Raw genomic sequence first — 21,162 nt, 5'->3', positions numbered from 1 at the left:
ATATCTAGTTGGCCAAACAAAACCACAACTCGAAGAGAATTACAAGGATATGAAATCATGCATAAGAGAGATCAGAAGAAACTCAAATAAGATTCATAGATAATCTGATCATAAATTCACAATTCGTCGGATCTCGACAAACACACCGCAAAAGAAGATTACATCGGATAGATCTCCATGAAGATCATGGAGAACTTTGTATTGAAGATCCAAGAGAGAGAAGAAGCCATCTAGTTACTAGCTATGGACCCGTAGGTCTATGGTGAACTACTCACGCATCATCGGAGAGGTCATGGTGTTCATGAAGAAACCCTCCGTATCCGAATCCCCCCACTGGCAGGGCACCAGAACGTGCCCAGATGGGATCTTGCGGAGACACATGCTTGCGGCGGTGGAAAAGTACTTTCGATGATCTCCTGATTTTTTCTGGAATATTTGGGGATATATAGGCGCAAAACCTAGGGCAAATGGGCGTCAGGGAGCCCACAAGCCTAGGGGCCGTGCCCCCTTGGCCGTTCCATGAGGGCTTGTGGGGTCCCTGGTGGCCCCTGCCCTGATTCTCCGGCTCCCCGATCTTTTCCTGTTCCGGAAAAAATCTTTTTGGCAGTTTCATTCCGTTTGGACTCCGTTCAAAATCCTCCTCTGAAAGAGGTTAAAAACATGGAAAAAACAGGAACTGGCACTTGGCACTGAGTTGATAAATTAGTCCCAAAAAATATATAAAAGGCATGCAGAACATCCAAAGTTTGACAAGATAATAGCATGAAACCATCAAAAATTGTAGATACGTTGGAGACGTATCAGTCCTCAGGAACAAAAGTAACTACTCACAAAGCATAATCATATTCATGACCAGAGAGGTAATGAGTAGCATCAAAGATCTCAACATAAACTCTTCCACCAAGTAATCCAACTAGCATCAACTACAAAGATTAATCAACATTACTAGCAACCTTACAAGTACCAATCGGAGTTGCGAGACGGAGATTGGTTACAACTGATGAACTAGGGTTTGGAGATGAGATGGTGCTGATGAAGATGTTGATGGTGACGACTCCCCTCTGATGAGAGGAGTGTTGGTGATGACGATGGCGATGATTTCCCCCTCCGGGAGGGAAGTTTCCCCGGCACGATCGTCCTGCCGGAGCTCTAGATTGGTTCTGCTCAAGTTCCGCCTCGTGGCAGCGGCGAATCCTCCGAAAAGCCTCGTCCTGATTTTTTTCCGGACGAAACCCTTCTTGTAGCAAAAGGGGCGAGCCAGAGGGCCAGCTGGGTGACCACAAGCCCCCTAGGCGCGGCCAGGGGGTGGCCGCGCCTACTAGGCATGTGCCCCCCTGGTTGCGCTCCTGTGGCACTTCTTCGGCCCAGTATTTTTTATAAATCCTGAAAAAAATATAGTCGTTGATTTTCACGTGTTTGGAGTTGCGCAGAATAGGTATCTCAAACTTGCTCCTTTTTCAGGCTAGAATTCTAGCTGCCGGCATTCTCCCTCTTCATGTAAACCTTGCAAAATTAGAGGGAAAAGGCATAAGTATTGTACCGTGAAGTGAAATAACAGCCCAAGAAGCGATAAATATCAACATGAAAACATGATGCAAAATGGACGTATCACTCACCTTATGGTCCCATGTACTCTTGCCGAGTCAATACAGTTTTGGACCCTGAATTTGTCTTGGTTAAAACATGAAGGGTGCTTGCGGGAGCCGGCATATGGAAAATAGACAAACCATGGGTTCATTGAACCTGCTTCACTGAAGCTTGACTCGCGCCTGATCAGTCGGTCTAAACAACTAAGGCTGTTGCAAAAGCCTCTCTAGGGTAGCACTAGAGCCTTGCAAGCTCGTCCTACCCCGCCGCGACTCATTGAGCCGGCAAACTTTATAACTACAAAGTATCTTTGGGGTACAGTTAGAGTTTTCAAGACTCATGATTACCCGCCGCGTCTCATTGAGCCAGCTCAATATTCTTCTCTGTCCACATGAAGCGTCATTACTTTGATGAAGACATAGCAAAAAGCCTAGTAAGGCGGCTCATATTCTCAAAGGGGTGAGACTTCAGAGTCAATAAAGGTACGGTGCAAAATACTACTGTTTTCATCTCTAACCTATTACATGGCTCAGAAGGCCACCAAATTTTACATGACACGGAATTGGATGTTCTGGATCGATCTCCATGGGCAGTCTTCAAGTAACACCTTGTTCAAGCCGCCTCCGGGTTATCCTGCATCGAGCCTTCGTCGTCTTCGATCTGTAAGTCTCCCATTGTCCAATTGCAATTGGTTAAGGCGTGGAACTCAGCCTCTTCGGTCAAGATGGTGGACGGGCCAGTATCAGAGTCAAAAAGGTCCTTAGGGCGCTGCGGAGTCAGATCTGTGATTTCAAACGAGGGAGGAGTGACACGTTTGTTGTTCTCGTAATAAGCCGCCTGATACTTGGCTAAGTCAAGACTGGCTGCGAGTTAAGTCGCCGATAGGTGAGATTCCTTCACACAGCAATGATAGTCCTCTTGACTGAATTCTGACTAGTCGTCTTTATATTCTGGAAAGCCGCCAGCTATCTCCTCCGGCTTAAGCTCTGGAGCATAAGACAAGCAACGACTAAGGGTGGTAATTACTCCTTTCCGGGAGGCTGATCTTTTAAATTCTTCAATCTGCTTTGCCATTGTGGACAAGCACCCCAACATATACTTGATTGTCTTCACGGGCTCCTTATCGCCCATGACAGCCTTTATAGTCATCAAGCCGCCAGCATAAAGTTGCTCTATTAAAGTGTATATTGCTTTTAGCTTCAATACACAATCATCATGGAGATTGGCAGATCGAGGACCTACAGCAAGGATACACAATCATAAGTCGCCGATGTGTTTTAAAACATTACTTTACAAATAAGGACAGTGGCGGATACTTACCAAACACAACATTAGCCATTTTGGAGACATGAAGTTTCAGCCCAATCAGTTCCTGAACGACGACTTTCATTTGTTCTTCGGCTTGTTCGGCCCTTTTCAGCAAGGCGGCTCGCTCAACCTCGACTTTTTCTTCAAATTCTTCATGATTCGCCTTCATTTTCTCCATATCAACCAGTGCAAGGTGGAGTTTTTCTTCAAACTTAGCTCGGGCATCTTGTTGCTGTGCTAAGCTTTTCTTCAAGACGGACACAGTTGAGTCAACCTGGATCAACGATTGGTACAAAAATCCAGATGTTTATGACAAATTTCATGCAGATTGCAAGCAATATCCCTGACACTTGGGGGCTAATGTAGATTCAATTTTCCATGGCAATACCTTAAGCAAGACCCGGCTCATCTTCAAGAAGATGACTCGGCCCTTGGGGGCTACAGGTTCAAGCTTTCTTACAATTTAAACTACAGACCCGACTCATCTTCAAGAAGATGACCTGGCCCTGGGGGCTAGAGGTTGAAGCTTTCTTACAATTTAAACTACAGACCCGGCTCACCTTCAAACAAGATGACCCGTCCCTTGGGGGCTATGATACGTCTCCAACGTATCTATAATTTTTGATGGTTTCATGCTATTATCTTGTCAAACTTTGGATGTAATAGTAGTAGATGCAGAAAGTATCGGTCTACTTGTCTCGGACGTGATGCCTATATGTATGATCATTGCCTTAGATATCGTCATGACTTTGCGCGGTTCTATCAATTTCTCGACAGTAATTTGTTCATCCACGGTGATATTTTCTATTTTGAGAGAAGCCTCTAGTGAACACTATGGCCCCCGAGTCTACTCCACACCATATTTTCAGCCTTACACTTTTTCTTCGTTGCACTTTCCGCCTTCAGATCTCACTTTGCAATCAATCTTGAAGGGATTGACAACCCCTTTATAGTGTTGGGTGCAAGCTCTTTTGTGTTTGCGCAGGTACTCTGGACTCGACGAGATTCTCCTACTGGATTGATACCTTGGTTCTCAAACTGAGGGAAATACTTATTGCTCCTGTGCTGCATCACCCTTTCCTCTTCATGGAAAAAATCGACGCAAGCAAGAGAAGTAGCAAGAAGAATTCCTGGCGTTGCCGGGGAAGGACTTTTGTTGCCGTAGCAGAAGAATTTCTGGCGCCGTTGCCGGGGAGGATCAAGTCAAGAACTCATCCAAGTAAGTGTTGCAAACTCATCTCTTGCACTTACTTTGTTTGCGAGTTGCCTCTCGTTTTCCTCTCCCCCACTTCTGAAAAACAAAAATTTTAAAAAAGATTTGCCCTTTTTCGTTTGCCTTTTTCGTTCGCCCTTTTCTCTCGCTTGCCTTTCCTTTGCTTGAGTGCTATGTGCCTTCAATATGCTTGCATCTTCGCTTGCTGAAAATCTATTGATAAGGATCCTCACCCACTTGCTAATCTCTTTAAGAGATCCACTTATGTGGAACCAATTGTGTCACATCCCTGACACCTTAAGCAAGTTAGTCTTGTGCTCATGTCTTCTTTGCATTTGCATTTAAGAATTTTCAACAAGAACAAGAAAGTGGCAAAGGAAAAACTCAAAACCCTAGCCACTACTTTAAATAAAGGAAATCTCAAACTAGTTAAAATCAATGAACCCAAAATGGCCTCAAGAAATGTTCAAACTTTCTGATAAATCATGAAAGTAAATGAGCATTGGAGAAAACTATTTTCTTGACACTTTAAGCATTTTAAATAAATGCAAAAGCTACTGGTTTCAAGTTTTTAATTTGAAATCAGGAACTTTAAATTTTCAAAAATGTTGAAAACTTTGGAAATGGTTGGAAATATTCCAACAAATATTCAGGTGTGTTTAAAATAGTTTTTACAAACCATTTTGGAGCTGAAATAAATAGCAAAACAATAGTTAGCAAAACAGAAACAAAATAGAAAAGAAATAAGAGAAAGAAATGACTTACCTCTATTTGTCGCCGACCCAGCCCACCACGGGCTCCCCGGTCATCTTCCTCCTCCTGCCAGAAGGCAGGGGAGAAGATGAGCACGGCGGCCGAGCCGGCCACCTCCTGCCTGCCTGCTCACTGCTGGAGGCCTCCAGGAGCGCCAGCGCGATGCCCGCGTCTTCTTATCCTCCTCCCTGCTGCTCTATCCTCTCCCTAGGCCTCTCGATCCCTTTTCCCTCTCGGATCTCTCTCCCCCCGAAGCTCCGGTCGCCGTCGATCTGTCGTCTCCCGGTCCTCCCCGACCCTGCCGGCAGCCTCACAAGATCCGCCGTGAGCTCCTCTTCCTATTCCCCCTCTTCCCGAGGCCTTCCCCCTCCTCTAACCACGTTAGCCGCCGGAGCCCGAAGGAACTCGTCGCCGGCCATGTCATTGCCGTCGTTGTGGTACTCGGCTCGCGAGGCCGAGCTCAGGAATGAGCTCCTTGAGCTCTGTAGATGGCGTAGGGTCTCTCTCCCAGCTCGCTAGCCCCCTGCTTCGGCACTTTCATCGACGCCCGAGACGCAGCCGTCGCTGGCCTCATCGCCGGCAAGGATTCCGGTGACCACCGGGTCCAGCTCCACTCCAGATAGATGCGGCGTTTCCCCAGCTGCATGTAGCTCTCTTCTGCACCCAAAACCGACGGCCGTAGCGCTGTCTTGCTCTCTCCGGCGAGCCCTCCGCCGCGCCCGTGGTCGCCGCCGGCCATACTCCGGTGGGGGCCGAGGTGGCCAAGTTAATCCGGTAGTTTAGTGGCTTCAACTCTCGCTGACAGTGGACCCAAGGCCAAGTCAACTTAGTTAAGGGTCTGGTCAGCGCGGGATTAACCCCAGAGAGGCTGACCAGTGGGTCCCCCCTGTCAGGTTTGACCTGAACAGGTCGGCTGACCTGCTGATGTCAGGCTGACGCAATAAAGGGATTTTTCAGTATAAGAATAATTCCAGAAATGTTTAAAACTTCAAAAATTCATAGAAATTAATCTGTAACTCCAATGAAAATGATTTATATATGAAAAACTATCAGAAAAATTCAAGGAATCTGAATATGCTACTTTCAATCATGTTTGGAAAAGTTACAGAACCCAAACATGTAGATTAATGAATATGTCAACTCTTATAAATACTTTATAATTGGAATATGAAAAGTAATTAAATTTCTTTTTGTTTGACATGATCAAACATTGTTATAATAACAAACCAGTACCTTAACATGACATCTCATGCATGCTAACATCAAGTTGATCTGAGCATCAGGTCGAATCAATTAAATCGGTATCCGAGAATACCTTGTTTGAATTGATATTTGAATTCAATTCAAATCAACTTCATAGCTAATACATGATGATTATAATAGCATATCACTTTGCATTCTCATGCCATGCTCATGCATCATCTTGATTGCATATGCTTGATATTGATTGTTGTCATTTCCTTCGGTAGGCTCCGCTCCCCCGGATTCCACCGAATATCCGTCTGACGGATATTGTCCCTCCTCTAAGCAACAAGGCAAGCAACCCTTTTGATCATCCCAATAATTCCCATGTTCTTGCTCCTGCACTTATTTATTGCATTAGTATCAAATGCTTCAACTGCTTTTGCCACGTTAGTTGAACCCACCTCCTTTGCATGACCTAACCTTGTCACAGTAAATAGCCGAACCTTGCAACCTAGCATACCTGGTAGTTGCTTGAGCTATGATGTGCCTTATCCTGCTATGCATGCTATGCTTAGAGTTGTGTATGGTCTGTCATCTGGGAGATGAACAGAATTGTGAGAATGTGTTCGGTAAGCAAAGGTTGTGTGTTGAACCTAAAGGTACCAGTGAAAGGCTGTGTATTAGTACATGGTGGGTTGTTTCATTGGAACCGTCCATAGGAACTGAGTTCCGTGTATGTAATCCAAGACTAGTTACTACCACATGCTGGGCCCTGAAATATGACCCCGCTCGGCCTATTAATCGCTTAGTACTCGGTCCAGGAGTTGCACGTAGTTTCCGGTGTTTATAGTAATGCTGGAGGCCGTGCATGGTGCTGACCTGAGAGGTGGGCCGTGATGCGGTAGGCAGTGGCACGGTGTACCAAGTGGCATCCGGATGGTGGGCTTGGGAACCCTGCGCACATTGTTTGAGGCCGTGGCGGAAACCTCGGCCGGACTTCCGTACGGGTTACTCTCAGATAGGCGATAAACCTGGACTAGGTACTAGTGTGGTTAACGGTCGTGGCCGACTCCCTCGCTGGGCTTCCGCTTGAAGGTTGCCGAGGTGCATGACGTGCACATGGTGATAAGTGGCGAGAGCGTGTGTGACGAAGTACACCCCTGCAGGGTTATGATCTATTCGAATAGCCGCGTCCGCGGATATGGACTACTTGGAGACATATGTTGTTCATAGATAACTTCAATGCCTACTCATAAAATTGCCAAGATAACCGTGAGTGTCGTGGATGGCATTTCCGTATGGAGACGGAATGATTCCACGATAGTGTATTGTTGTGGTATTAGTGGACTCGTGTACGAGAAATTATTTAAAAATGCAAGTTGTCTAGCCACGAGTCAGATGCTGGCTTTCCGCATGAAACCCCACAATACCTTTTGATACCTTGCATGAGTAGTTAGTTATCCTAAAGTCTTGTTGAGTACCTTCGTACTCATGTTTGCTTAATAAATGTTGCAGAGGTTGCTAATGACCCTAATGGAGGGTTCTTCGTAGACATCGACGACGACGAGTAGCTGGTGTCCCAGCTACGATCTGGCCCTACGTTGGATCTGTAGTATAGTGAGGTCATGTGCCTTCTAGTTGACCTGTCTGTACTCAGACAGTTTAAACTCTTCCGCTGGCTTGTAACTGAATGACTGCTATTATGGGTCGTGAGACCCTTAATGTGTAATATTATGTGTGTGGCTCTTGCGAGCCTTTTAAATAAAGGTTGTATGTTTATGGTATGTTGTGATGCCATCGATGTATCTATACATATCGGTATGCCATGCGTACGTGTGTCGTACTTGATATGTATGGGGTTCGATTACTTAGTCGTGAACTTTAGTAGCACTCCTTACAAGGAAATGCCCCTTTGTGATCCAATGAGTCTTGGTAGTTCGCTACTGCTCCGGACACATTGGTTGACCGGCATGTGTCCTTCTTAGCTGCTGTGTCTGTCCCCTTTGGGGAAATGTCACGCGTTGTAATGGAGTCCTTGTAGCTTGCTACGACTCGTCTGCATTCGCTGATGACCGACACATGCTTTGTTGGGTCATGTATGTCTGTCCTTGTGCGGTACTGCCAATTTGGTTTATGACTAGACATGTCGATCCGGGTTCTTTGACATTGGAATGCTGGCGACACTATTGCATACGTGAGTCAAAAGACGCAAACGGTCCCGGCTAAGGTAAGGCTGCATCCGTGGAGTTAACCGTGCGTGAGACCGCAAAGGGATGCGATGTGTTACAGGCTGGATTCCTATGGCTTAGGATCGGGGTCCCGACATCGTTGGTATCAGAGCCTGACTGACTGTAGGATTACTAAGCCAAACTGGTCGAAGTTGAGTCTAGAATTGCTTTAGTTATATATAAGGGAATTGTTTGTGGAAGGGAACGTAAGACTCTTGTTCTCTTCTCAAGTTATTCTATTCTGGTCATCCTCGTCTTTTCTGCGGGAATTAAGGACTAGGTTACTCATCTTCTTCTAGGCTCGTGTTTTTGATCGGTAGATTATAGGACTACGGGTCAAGAGATATTGGGTTTCTGTCATTCCTAGGAAAAAGGAAGTAAGTTTGATGATCAGAGAGTTGAACTTGATAGTTGAGTGGTTACGCTATTCCATTTTTGGGTTGTCTCAAAATTTGTTTTTGAGCATTTACAACCGTTATGCTGCCCAATTTTTCATTCGGAGCTCTAATGCTTTTGCATTACTCTCTATTTACAGATGCCTGGCCGTCCTTCTCGTCAGGTGGTACGTCTGACCAGGTGCATTGATGTGTCGGGTCATAGGGCCATGCTGGTCAGGGTGATGTCGGTGTGCGGTTACCGCTGGTACCCTGAGTACACAGTGGAGGAACAGTACCGAGACTTCAACCAGAGCTAGTACATCTGCACTGTTAGGGTATTTCCAGACTACCCTGGAGCTGAGAAGCCAATCCATTGGACCTATGGGTTGGGGGTCACCGTTGACATGGCAGTACATGATGCTGCCTATTCAATGCTGACCATTATGAGAGCGAGACATGCACTGCTGCAGAATTCAGAGTTCTGCTATGTTCCGGCCTCTCAGCCTGGTGAAGAGGGATACTGCAGTCCACTGTTGAGATGCTAGAAAACAGAGACAGGGATGCTCGTGCTCTCCGCATGGAGCTTTATGCTACCCGTGCCCGTCTGTGGACGGTTTTGACGCAGCTGGCACCGGTAGTCCAGACAGGGTATGGAGAGATGGAGATGCTGAACCCTGTTCGGACCCATCTTCCGGCCCACGTTGATTGGCCAGCTATAGGAGGAGTCACACCTCTTCGGGGACCCCTCTTACCACCAGTCAGGGGACCAAGGCCACATCCGTGTCCTTATGGATCCCAGGGATCTCAGGCTAGAGTGTTTCCTGATCCGCAGGTCGAGCTTCCAGGTCATGGAGGTAATCTCTATGAGATGTTCTATGCGGATGCCTGAGCTATGAGCGGAAGGATAGTATGGTAGTAGCCGTACGTTCACAGTCCTGCGTGAATTGTGAAGTATGCCTGTAATGTGAAATGAATTCCGGAGGCCTAGATAAATAATGTATAGGAAGCTTGTAAGCCTCTGATGAGTAGTTTCATAATTTCAGTAGTTTACTCTTCGAGTAAGTTTGTACTGAACTATGTAAGGGTGTGTATGAACCATGGTGTATATATAGCAGTTGCTTATTACCATGCTGTTCGGATATTCATTTCCGCATTCCGTGTGTTCAGTACATTCTTAATCCATAGCTAGTATTGATATGATATTGGTCTAAGCTATGAGTTTGTTTGTCAGGATGGTGTTCACCAGGGTGAACCGTGCCCCTGGTCATGAGCAAGGCGAGGGTAGTCAAGCGTCGCAGGAAGACCTGCCTCATCCGCCCTCTCTGGCGGAAGTGATGCTTGAGGCAGAGAGAAACAAAAGGGAGACCAATCGACTGTTAGAGCGTATTGAGCAGAATACGGCTCGACAGCCTAGGAATGCCGCAGTGTCCCTCAATGACTTTGTGAAGCTGAATCCTCCAAAGTTTCATCATTCCGTCGATCCCCTCGACGCTGATGACTGGCTGTGCAACATCTCACGCAAGATTCGCTCTGCGAATGTGTCTGAGGCCGACAAGGTGACCTTTGCGGCGTATTTCCTGGAAGGACCCGCCAATCTGTGGTGGGAGAATTTTGAAGCAATGCGTCCCGCTGAACCAGCAGCCACATGGGCAGACTTCAGTGCAGCCTTTCATCTCCACCATATTCCAGAGGGCCTGATGGACAGAAAGAGAGAAGAGTTCTATGCCTTCACTCAGGGCAAGTTGTCTGTGGATGCCTATAGCCGCGAGTTCGGTAACCTCGCCCGCTATGCAACAGAGGAGGTGTCTACTGACGCCAAGAAGCAAGCAAGATTCTGTAAGGGTCTGAGCCCTGAGCTTCGTCGTGATCTGCGCCTCCATGAGTGTGCAAGCTTTCAAGCCCTGGTCAACAAAGCGATCAGTGCCGAGACTGGTCATACTGACTTCGAGGCCACAAGGAAGCACCCCCGTGACTTTGGCTCGTCTTCTGGTTCCGCGTTTCCAAAACGCAGGCTGTGGGTTCCAAACAGTTCTCTACCGCCAAGATACACTCCGAGGCCATCCTACGTGGCGCCTCAGACGAATCAGGCCAACCCTCCAGCAAAAGCTTATGGTGGTCCAGCTAGCAATGCTGCACCACGTACCAACCAAGTGATATGCTATAAGTGTGGAGAACCAGGGCACTATTCCCGTGAGTGTCCTCAGAATGCAGGTGCCAAGCAACCCGGAAAGTCCGTCGGGCAAGCCAAGTCGGGCAAAGCTTACTATGTGAAGCCAACTCCTGCACGTGGCCGTGTGAACTATGTGTCAGCAGAAGAAGCTGCAGAGGATCCCGACGTCATGCTGGGTACGCTTCTTGTTAATCATCACCCAGCATCCGTTCTCTTTGACACTGGGTCTTCTCATTCCTTCATTTCAGAAAGTTATGCACAGTTGCATAACATGTCTTTTTGTGATATGCCAATCCCATTGGTTGTCCAAACTCCTGGTAGTAAATGGCAAACCTCTAGGATAACCTATGACAATGAAATTCTAGTAGACAGGCTAGTTTTTCTAGCCTCATTGATAGCATTGAAATCTTCGGATATTAATATCATCTTGGGCATGGACTGGATGTCAGCTCACTATGCCAAGATTGATACTCATTCTAGAAATGTCCAGCTTACCCATCCCTCGGGTGAGATAGTAAATGTCTCTACTCGAGTTGCCAAATGCCAACTCTATTCCTTGAATGCCAACCCTCTTCCGGAACTTGAAGACATTCCGGTAGTCCGTGACTTCCCGGATGTTTTTCCAGAGGAACTGCCAGGAATTCCACCTGACAGAGATGTGGAGTTTGTGATAGATCTTGTTCCGGGAACTGTCCCAATAGCCAGAAGACCATATAAGATGGCACCCCTGGAGCTAGCCAAACTTAAGAAGCAACTGGATGAGGCCTTGAACAAAGGTTTCATTCGTCCTAGCTCTTCTCCTTGGGCTTGTCCCGTCCTCTTCGTCAAGAAGAAAGACGGAACGGATCGGATGGTTGTAGATTACCGACCAGTTAATCTGGTCACCATAAAGAACAAGTATCCGCTCCCCAGGATCAATGTTCTGTACGATCAGCTCGCTGGATCCTCAGTCTTCTCCAAAATGGATTTGAGGTTGGGATACCATCAAATCAAGATTAAGAACGGGGACATTCCAAAAACGGCTTTTGTTACTCGTTATGGCCAGTACGAGTACACCGTCATGTCCTTCGGTTTGACCAATGCCCCAGCCACCTTCTCTCGACTGGTGAATTCAATCTTCATGGAGTATTTGGATAAATTCGTCGTGGTATACCTCGATGATATTCTCATCTACTCGAAGAATGAACAAGAACATGTCGAGCATCTAAGGCTGGTATTGATGAAACTTCGAGAGCATCGCCTTTATGCCAAATTTTCAAAATGTGAATTCTGGTTACCAGAAGTGACCTATCTGGGTCACGTAATCTCTGGTAAGGGTATTGCTGTCAATCCCGAGAGAGTTCAAGCTGTACTTGATTGGACTCAACCTGAATCGGTTAAGCAAGTTAGGAGTTTTCTTGGTCTAGCGAGCTATTGTCGCCGCTTTGTCGAGAATTTCTCCAAGGTTGCAAAGCCTCTAACTGAACTCCTCAAGAAAGATAAAAAAGTTCGAGTGGACACCACAGTGTGAGCATAGTTTTCAAGAACTGAAAAGACGCCTGACTTCCGCACCTGTGTTGCTACCACCAGATTTTTCTAAGGACTTTGTTATCTATTGCGACGCCTTGCGACAAGGATTAGGTTGCATTCTCATGCAAGATCGTCATGTGATCGCATACGCATCTCGACAGTTGCGTCCACATGAGGATAATTATCCCACACATGACCTTGATCTTGCAGCTGTGGTCCATGCACTAAAAACCTGGCGACATTACCTTCTGGGTAATCGTTGCGAAATATTCACTGATCACCAAAGTCTGAAATATATCTTCACCCAGCCGGATTTGAATCTCAGGCAAAGACGGTGGGTTGAGCTGATCTCGGATTACGACTTAGGGATAACTTACACCCCGGGGAAGGCCAATGTTATGGCCGATGCACTAAGTCATAAATCTTATTGTAACAATTTGATGCTACAACAAGGTCAACCACATCTCCATGAGGACTTTCGGAAGTTGAATCTTCATATTGTTCCTCAAGGATTCCTTTCTACCCTGGTGGTGAAGCCTACTCTTAAGGATCAAATTATAGCTGGCCAAAAGCGCGACAAAGGTATATCACGGATCAAGGAGAATATTTTTAGCGGAAACGCTAAAGAATTTTCCATGAACGATCAAGGTGTTGTGTTCTTCCGGAATCGTCTAGTGGTTCCTAAGAACCCACACCTAAGGCAGTTGATCCTTAAGGAGGCTCATGATTCTCCTCTCACCTTTCATCCCGGTAGTACTAAGATGTATCAGGACCTACGCCAGAGGTTCTGGTGGACTAGGATGAAGAGAGAAATTGCTGAGTTCGTTGCTAACTGCGACGTTTGTCGTCGAGTTAAGGCAGAACATCAAAGGCCTGCTGGCACCCTTCAACCTCTAGCTATTCCTGAATGGAAATGGGATAAAGTTAGCATGGATTTCATTACCGGATTTCCCAAGACCAAGAAAGGGAATAATGCTATCTTTGTGGTCATTGACCGTCTTTCCAAAGTGGCTCATTTTCTTCCTGTTCGTGAGAGTATAACAGCTAGCCAGCTAGCAGAGTTATATATTTCTCGAATAGTGTCTCTTCATGGTGTTCCCCTGGAGATTAACTCGGACCGTGGAAGTATCTTTACTTCTCGCTTCTGGGAAAGCTTTCAAAATGCCATGGGGACTCACTTATCTTTTAGCACTGCTTTCCATCCCCAATCAAGTGGTCAAGTAGAAAGAGTGAATCAAATCCTAGAAGATATGCTCCGAGCTTGTGTTATATCGTTCGGTATGAATTGGGAGAAGTGCCTTCCATTCGCCGAATTCGCTTATAACAATAGTTATCAATCAAGCTTGGGCAAAGCCCCTTTTGAAGTTCTCTATGGACGAAGATGTCGAACACCTCTTAATTGGTCAAAAACCGGAGAGAGGAAACTCTTTGGCCCGGATATGGTCCAGGATGCAGAAGAGCAGGTTCGCATTATTCGTGAAAAGTTGAAAACAGCCCAGTCTCGTCAAAAGAGCCAATATGATCGTCATCATAAGGCTGTGACCTTTGAAGTTGACGAGAAGGCTTACCTTCGGATTACACCTTTGAAGGGTACCCATCGTTTCGGTATCAAGGGCAAGTTGGCTCCTCGTTACATTGGTCCTTTTCGCATTCTTGCCAAACGAGGAGAAGTTGCCTACCAGTTGGAACTTCCTCCGCATCTTTCCAAGGTTCATGATGTTTTCCACGTCTCGCAACTCAGGCGTTGCTTTTCGGATCCTATCCGTGAAGTGGACCACGAAACGCTTGATCTCCAAGATAACCTTTCATACCGAGAATACCCAGTGCGTATTCTTGATCAAGCTGAGCGTACCACTCGACGTCGAAACCTCAAGTTTCTTAAAGTTCAATGGTCAAATCATTCTGAAAAGGAGGCAACTTGGGAAAGAGAGGATCGTCTCCGACTTGAGTATCCTGCGTTATTCCCGACGACTTCTAAATCTCGGGACGAGATTCTTTTGAGTGGGGGTGAGTTGTCACATCCCTGACACCTTAAGCAAGTTAGTCTTGTGCTCATGTCTTCTTTGCATTTGCATTTAAGAATTTTCAACAAGAACAAGAAAGTGGCAAAGGAAAAACTCAAAACCCTAGCCACTACTCTAACTAAAGGAAATCTCAAACTAGTTAAAATCAATGAACCCAAAATGGCCTCAAGAAATGTTCAAACTTTCTGATAAATCATGAAAGTAAATGAGCATTGGAGAAAACTATTTTATTGACACTTTAAGCATTTTAAATAAATGCAAAAGCTACTGGTTTCAAGTTTTAAATTTGAAATCAGAAACTTTAAATTTTCAAAAATGTTGAAAACTTTGGAAATGGTTGGAAATATTCCAACAAATATTCAGGTGTGTTTAAAATAGTTTTTACAAACCATTTTCGAGCTGAAATAAATAGCGAAACAATAGTTAGCAAAACAGAAACAAAATAGAAAACAAATAAGAGAAAGAAATGACTTACCTCTATTTGTCGCCGGCCCAGCCCACCAGGGGCTCCCCGGTCATCTTACTCCTCGTGCCAGAAGGCAGGGGAGAAGATAAGCACGGCGGCCGAGCCGGCCACCTCGTGCCTGCCTGCTCGCTGCTGGAGGCCTCCAGGAGCGCCAGCGCGACGCCCGCGTCTTCTTATCCTCCTCCCCGCGGCTCTATCCTCTCCCTAGGCCTCTCGATCCCTTTTCCCTCTCGGATCTCTCTCCCCCCGAAGCTCCGGTCGCCGTCGATCTGTCGTCTCCCGGTCCTCCCCGACCCTGTCGGCAGCCTCACAAGATCTGCCGTGAGCTCCTCTTCCTGTTCCCCCTCTTCCCGAGGCCTTCCCCCTCCTCTAAACACGTTAGCCGCCGGAGCCCGAAGGACCTCGTTGCCGGCCATGTCATTGCGGTCGTTGTGGTACTCGGCTCGCGAGGCCGAGCTCAGGAATGAGCTCCTCGAGCTCTGTAGATGGCGTAGGGTCTCTCTCCCAGCTCGCTAGCCCCCTGCTTCGGCACTTTCGTCCACGCCCGAGCCGCAGCCGCCGCTGGCCTCATCGCCGGCAAGGATTTCGGTGACCACCGGGTCCAGCTCCACTCCAGATAGATGCGGCGTTTCTCCAGCTGCATGTAGCTCTCTTATGCACCCAAAACCGACGGCCGTAGCGCTGTCTGGCTCTCTCCGGCGAGCCCTCCGCCGCGCCCGTGGTCGCCACCGGCCATACTCCGGTGGGGGCCGACGTGGCCAAGTTAATCCGGTAGTTTAGAGGCTTAAACTCTCGCTGACAGTGGGCCCAAGGCCAAGTCAACTTAGTTAAGGGTCTGGTCAGCGCGGGATTAACCCCAGAGAGGCTGACAAGTGGGTCCCCCCTGTCAGGTTTGACCTGAGCAGGTCGGCTGACCTGCTGATGTCAGGCTGACGCAATAAAGGGATTTTTCAGTATAAGAATAATTCCAAAAATGTTTAAAACTTCAAAAATTCATAGAAATTAATCTGTAACTCCAATGAAAATAATTTATATATGAAAAAGTATAAGAAAAAATCAAGGAATCTGAATATGCTACTTTCAATCATGTTTGAAAAAGTTACAGAACCCAAACATGTAGAATAATGAATATGTCAACTCTTATAAATACGTTATAATTGGAATATGAAAAGTAATTAAATTTATTTTTGTTTGACATGATCAAACATTGTTATAATAACAAACCAGTACCTTAACATGACATCTCATGCATGCTAACATCAAGTTGATCTGAGCATCAGGTCGAATCAATTAAATCGGTATCCGAGAATACCTCGTTTGAATTGATATTTGAATTCAATTCAAATCAACTTCAAACCTAATACCTGTTGATTATAATAGCATATCACTTTGCATTCTCATGCCATGCTCATGCATCATCTTGATTGCATATGCTTGATATTGATTGTTGTCATTTCCTTGGGTAGGCCCCGCTCCCCCGGATTCCACCGAATATCCGTCTGACGGATATTGTCCCTCCTCTGAGCAACAAGGCAAGCAACCCTTTTGATCATCCCGATAACTCCCATGTTCTTGCTCCTGCACTTATTTATTGCATTAGGATCAAATGCTTCAACTGCTTTTGCCACGTTAGTTGAACCCACCTCCTTTGCATGACCTAACCTTGTCACAGTAAATAGTCGAACCTTGCAACCTAGCATACCTGGTAGTTGCTTGAGGTATGATGTGCCTTATCCTGCTATGCATGCTATGCTTAGAGTTGTGTATGGTCTGTTATCTGGGAGATGAACAAAATTGTGAGAATGTGTTCGGTAAGCAAAGGTTGTGTGTTGAACCTGACTTGGTAAAGGTACCGGTGAAAGGCTGTGTAGGAGTACATGGCGGGTTGTTTCATTGGAACCGCCCAAAGGAACTGAGTTCCGTGTATGTAACCCAAGACTAGTTACTACCACATCCTGGGCCCTGAAATATGACCCCGCTCGGCCTATTAATCCCTTAGTACTCGGTCCAGGAGTTGCAAGTAGTTTCTGGTGTTTATAGTAATGCTGGAGGCCGTGCATGGTGCTGACCTGAGAGGTGGGCCGTGATGTGGTAGGCAGTGGCACGGTGTACCAAGTGGCACCCGGATGGTGGGCTTGGGAACCCTGCGCACATCGTTTGAGGCCGTGGCGGAAACCTCGGCCGGACTTCCGTACGGGTTACTCTCAGATAGGCGATAAACCTGGACTAGGTACTAGTATGGTTAACGGTCGTGGCCGACTCCCTCGCTTGGCTTCCGCTTGAAGGTTGCCGAGGTGCATGACGTGCACATGGCGATAAGTGGCGAGAGCGTGTGTGATGAAGTACACCCCTGCAGGGTTATGATCTATTCGAATAGCCGCGTCCGCGGATATGGACTACTTGGAGACATATGTTGTTCATAGATAACTTCAATGCCTACTCATAAAATTGCCAAGATAAGCGTGAGTGTCGTGGACGGCATTTCCGTATGGAGACGGAATGATTCCACGATAGTGTATTGTTGTGGTGTTAGTGGACTCGTGTGCGAGAAATCAAGTTGTCAAAATTATTTAAAAATGCAAGTTGTCTAGCCACGAGTGAGATGCTGGCTTTCCGCATGAAACCCCACAATACCTTTTGATACCTTGCATGAGTAGTTAGTTATCCTAAAGTCTTGCTGAGTACCTTCGTACTCATGTTTGCTTAATAAATGTTGCAGAGGTTGCTAATGACCCTAATGGAGGGTTCTTCGTAGACATCAACGACGACGAGTAGCTGGTGTCCCAGCTACGATCTGGCCCTACGTTGGATCTGTAGTATAGTCAGGCCATGTGCCTTCTAGTTGACCTGTCTGTACTCAGACAGTTTAAACTCTTCCGCTGGCTTGTAACTGAATGACTGCTATTATGGGTCGTGAGACCCTTAATGTGTAATATTATGGGTGTGGCTCTTCCGAGCCTTTTAAATAAAGGTTGTATGTTTATGGTTATGTTGTGATGCCATCGATGTATCTATACATATGGGTATGCCATGCGTACGTGTGTCGTACTTGATATGTATGGGGTTCGATTACTTAGTCGTGAACTTTAGTAGCACTCCTTACAAGGAAATGCCCCTTTGTGATCCAATGAGCCTTGGTAGTTCGCTTCTGCTCCGGACACATTGGTTGACCGGCATGTGTCCTTCTTAGCTGCTGTGTCTGTCCCCTTTGGGGAAATGTCACGCGTTGTAATGGAGTCCTTGTAGCTTGCTACGACTCGTCTGCATTCGCTGATGACCGACACCTGCTTTGTTGGGTCATGTATGCATGTCCTTGTGCGGTACTGCCACTTTGGTTTATGACTAGACATGTCGATCCGGGTTCTTTGACATTGGAATGCTAGCGACACTATTGCATACGTGAGTCAAAAGACGCAAACGGTCCCGGCTAAGGTAAGGCTGCAGCCGTGGAGTTAACCATGCGTGAGACCGCAAAGGGATGCGATGTGTTACAGGCTGGATTCCTATGGCTTAGGATAGGGGTCTCGACAAATTGCTAGTGAGTTGAGTGCACTTGACTTTCTCTATGGAGTTTTGCTTGAGTGCGTGAATCTGAAAATCGGGATGAAGAAATTTATGAAATGATTCACGAGGGCTCCTTGAATGAAAAGCATGATTGCAATGATTTCATTATAAATTCTATTAGTGACAATCACGCTAAAAATATGCAAAACCCTAAGCTTGGGGATGCTAGTTTTGCTATGTCCACTACTTGTTGCAATGATATTTGCAATAATATTGAAAGTGGGTTTGGAGAAGTCATGACTTTAGTTGATGATAATCCCACTATTTTTTAAGAGTGTCAACTTTGCATGCATGTGGACCATGAAAATAATATCCTTTGTGATAGCTATTTTGTTGAATTTGATTATGATCCCACATGTAATTGCTATGAGAGGGGAAAATATTGTGGAAGAAACTTTCATGTTACCAAATTACCTCTCGTTACGTGCAGATTGCTATTGTCTCTTTCTTATTCCTTGCATATGGCAACTATTGGTTGTCTTGACAATCCGTTTTCCTATCAAATGCCTATGGATAGGAAGTACGTTAGACTTATATGTGATTTTAACATGCTTTATGATGCTCTCGTTGTGCTTCAATTCTTGTCTTTTATGTGAGCGTCATTGAATTATGAATGCCTAGCTAAGGGCGTTAAACAATATCGCTTGTTGGGAGGCAACCCAATGAATTAATCTTTTTCTTTTCTGTTTTGTTGCGTCCGAACCATCATAATTCTGTCGTGACTATGTTTTTTTGTGTTTCTTTTTGTGTTTGAGCCAAGCAAAACCTTTATGACTAGTGTTGGTGATGGTTGTTTGATCTTGCTGGAAAAAGACAGAAACTTTTCGCTCACGAGATGATTTTTCATTTTTATTCAAAAAGAGCTTTTGAGTTGATTCTTTTTTCTGCTGGTTGATATGCCTTTTCCACGCAGTCGTAATTTTTCAGAATTTTTGAGGTACCAAAAGTATACGAAGTATACAGATTGCTACAGACTGGTCTTTTTTTGACAGATTCTGTTTTTGTTCAGTTGGTTGCTTGTTTTGATGAAACTATGGATAGTATCGGGGGTACTAGCCATGGAAAAGTGATAATAAAGTATCCCAACACCAATATAGATAGAATTCAAGTTTTCTACAGTACCAAAAGAAGTGGTAGTTTGTTTTCTTGTGCTAATGTTATCAGAAGTTTCTGTTTACGTTTTGTGTTGTGAAGTTTTCAAGTTTTGGGTGATGTTCTCATGGACAAAGAGATAAGGAGTGGAAAGAGCTCAAGATTGGGGATGCCCAAGGCATCCCAAGCCAAATTCAAGGACACCAAAAAGCCTAAGCTTGGGGATGCCCCGGGAAGGCATCCCCTCTTTCGTCTCCAATCCATTGGTAATATTACTTGGAGCTATATTTTTATTCACCACATGATATGTGTTTTGCTTGGAGCATCTTGTATCGTAGGAGTATTTTCTTTTTGTTGTGTCACAATCATCCTTGTTGCACACCTTTTTGAGAGAGAGAGACATGCACTCATAGTGATTTTGCTAGAATGCTCATAGTGCTTCACTTACATCTTTTGAGCTAGATAATTTTTCTCTATGTGCTTCACTTATATCTTTTAGAGCATGGCGGTGCGTGACTTGGTAGTTGGCTTATGCTATGAAAGTAGTCCCAAAGGTGATATGTACCCAAAGGGGATACAAAACCTCCATCTTCATGTGCATTGAGTAGACAGAGAAGTCTTGATTCCTCTCAATTAGTTTTGAGACGTGGATTTGGCAATATTAAGAGCTATGTTAGTAGGGTGTTGTGAATCTAGAAATATTTGTGTTGAAGTTAGTGATTCCCGTAGCACGCACGTATGGTGAACAACTATGTTAGGAAGTCGGAGCATAACTGATCTATTGATTGTCATCCTTTGTGTTGAGGTCGGGATCACGCGATGGTTAACACCTACCAACCCTTCCCCTAGGAGTATGTGTTTAGCACTTTGTTTCGATTACTAATAAAATCTTTCGCAACAAGTATGTGAGTTCTTCATGACTAATGTGAGTCCATGGTATAGATGCACTGTCACCTTTCACCATTGCTAGAATCTCTAGTGTCGCGCGATTCTCGCCGGTGCACAAACCCACCATATGCCTTCCTCAAAACAGCCACCATACCTACCTACTATGGCATTTTCATAGCCATTCCGAGATATATTGCCATGCAACTCCCACCATTTCGTCTAATGACTTGTGCTGTCACTCTCATATTGCCATTGCATGATCGTAAGATTGCTAGCGAGATGTTCCAACGTAATACGCCAAGCTAGATCGTTGCACATCCCGGTACACTGCCGGAGGCATTTCCTATAGAGTCATCATCGTTCTAAGCTTTGAGCTGTGAGTAAATAAAAGTGTGATGATCATCATTATTAGAGCATTGTCCCATGTGAGGAAATAAAAAAAAGAGGCCAAAGAGCCCAAAAAAAAGAGGCCTAGGAGCCCAAATATAAAAAAGAGAGAAAAAGAGAGAAGGGACAATGCTACTATCTTTTTCCACACTTGTGCTTCATAATAGCACCATGTTCTTCATGATTGAGAGCTTCTTGCTTTGTCACTACCATATGCTAGTGGGAATCTTCATTATATAACTTGGCTTGTATATTCCAATGATGGGCTTCCTCAAAATTTCCCTAGGTCTTCGTGAGCAAGCAAGTTGGATGCACACCCACTAGTTTTCCTTTTGAGCTTTCACATACTTATAGCTCTAGTGCATCCCTTGTATGGCAATCCCTACTCATTCACATTTATATCTATTAATG

The sequence above is a fragment of the Hordeum vulgare genome, chromosome 1H (genome assembly GCF_904849725.1).
Source record: "Hordeum vulgare subsp. vulgare chromosome 1H, MorexV3_pseudomolecules_assembly, whole genome shotgun sequence".
NCBI lineage: Eukaryota > Viridiplantae > Streptophyta > Magnoliopsida > Poales > Poaceae > Hordeum > Hordeum vulgare.
Note: the sequence above shows the minus strand (reverse complement) of the source record.